Source organism: Aplysia californica, unplaced genomic scaffold (assembly GCF_000002075.1).
Source record: "Aplysia californica isolate F4 #8 unplaced genomic scaffold, AplCal3.0 scaffold00883, whole genome shotgun sequence".
NCBI classification, from domain to species: domain Eukaryota; kingdom Metazoa; phylum Mollusca; class Gastropoda; order Aplysiida; family Aplysiidae; genus Aplysia; species Aplysia californica.
This window is the reverse complement of record NW_004798153.1, coordinates 141,715-143,543: the sequence shown is the minus strand read 5'-3', so window position 1 is coordinate 143,543 and position 1,829 is coordinate 141,715. Positions and strand designations below refer to the sequence as shown.

General features: G+C 40.1%; 1 protein-coding gene across 1 annotated transcript in view; it reads right to left on the bottom strand.

Moving 5' to 3' along the window:
- Positions 1-1,829, bottom strand: part of LOC101852515 — a gene marked incomplete at its 5' end in the record, with an annotated part of 13,018 nt that overhangs the window by 5,642 nt on the left and 5,547 nt on the right.

Genomic DNA, 1,829 nt, shown 5'->3' with positions numbered 1-1,829 from the left:
TGTGTGTGTGTGTGTGTGTGTGTGTGTGTGTGTGTGTGTGTGTGTGTGTGTTTGAGTGTGCATAGAATATTGACAATAACCACAAAATCGAAACACAAGTAATCTTTTGTGCCACATCAGTTCAACCATAGACGCTACATTTTTTTTAATATGAAAAAAAGTAGACACTTCTAAACGTTTTATAAGCTAAGTCTTTATAAATTCTGTTTTTGGACCGATTTCATTACCCTATGAGACAACATTATAGAAATGCAACATACATGAGAGCTTTGCTATACGTTGACTATATTCCGCACGGGGGTTGATGATGTTTTTGTTTTTGAAAAGTGTTTTGCGGCGCTCGCAACTGCATAAGGTCATATGAGCGCGCGGGACACACCTAATATTTTCAGTTTGTAGGAAATTTTGAATTTTGCCCGGGTGGCGGCCGAAGCCTGCTCTTATCAATTTTAGACCACCAAGGGATCTTTAACGTGCGCAAATTGCACACGGGCCCTCCGATATTTTTCGCCCTTGTCCGAGAAGGCTAGGTGTACATCTTTCCTACCAGAAGATCAGGGGTGTGGCAGAAAGACAGAAGTAAGGAGGAGCCAAGGAGTAGCAGTAGAAAGGCTGCAGAAAGAGTGAGGAGCCCAGAGGAGAGGGCAAAGGAGGTGAGGGGGTGGGGGCGGAAAGTGGAAATGAAAGAAGACAACAGAACATTGCTAGAGAGCAGGAAAGGAGGTGAAAGGAGACAATTTTAGAGAAGAAATATTTTCGGCCACTACCCGGATTCGGCCCCGGGACCTTTGAATGAGAGGCCAACACCTTAACTTCTAGGCCACGAGAGCCCCCGGTTGATGATGTTCTTACGGGAAAACATCAAAGGCTTTTCTAATGAATGAAAATACGCGCATTTATTCTGATGATAATTACTGGATATAAATTCAGATAGAGACTGCTTTCTGAGAAATCGTGGAGTTGTCTAAATGCAGATATCATGCAAACGTCATCATGCTTCTGGCGCGAATAAATTGCAGGGCCACAAAATCAGGGAATAACCTGGAAATGCAGATGGTTGAGCAGGCAATTTCCCCATTGCTCTTTTTATGGCAGGTTCAATGTTTTCTTGAGAACCCTTCGATTATTTGTGTGCAAAATCTATTTTCAACTCTTAGGACGCCCCCGATTCGGACAACACGAAAGCAGAAATTATGGTAAATATGTAAAGACTTTTCTCTTCCACATCCACAACGTGTCTCCTCCCTGTTGTTCACTGGATTTCAGAGCAAAAATAGCGGTAGCAATAAAACAGGAACGAAAACAGCAACAACAAAAGCAACAGCAACCGCAATATTGCCAACAGTGTCAAGACAGTATAAATTTTTGTTCGTGTTTTTTTTTCTTTAAAAAAGTTGCACATTCAAATGAGTGAATATAATTTATTGCCATCAGTTTTAAATGTTCAAGGTCATTCATAATTCTATCTGTACAAACAGCCTATTTTTACAACGTTTCATTTAATAATTTTGCGGAATATCATAAAAGTAGAATACAATTCTACCAGCATGAACAAGAAAATTACTTAGCAAAAAGAAAGTAAAGAAGAAGATTAGTTGCCACACAGAGCAAACAAAACAAAAAAACAATGGTAAACCAAATACGAAAGAAAACCCAGACAGCAAAACAGACCCAGATACTCATAATAGAATTGCATGACTTCTTCTTCCGTGAATCGAACTCGCGTCTTCTGAGTATAAAAGTGAAAGGCCTTATCGGTGTTGTAGTAACGCTGGTGAAGAAGAAGAAGAAGAAGAAGAAGAAGAAGAAGAAGAAGAAGAAGAAGAAGA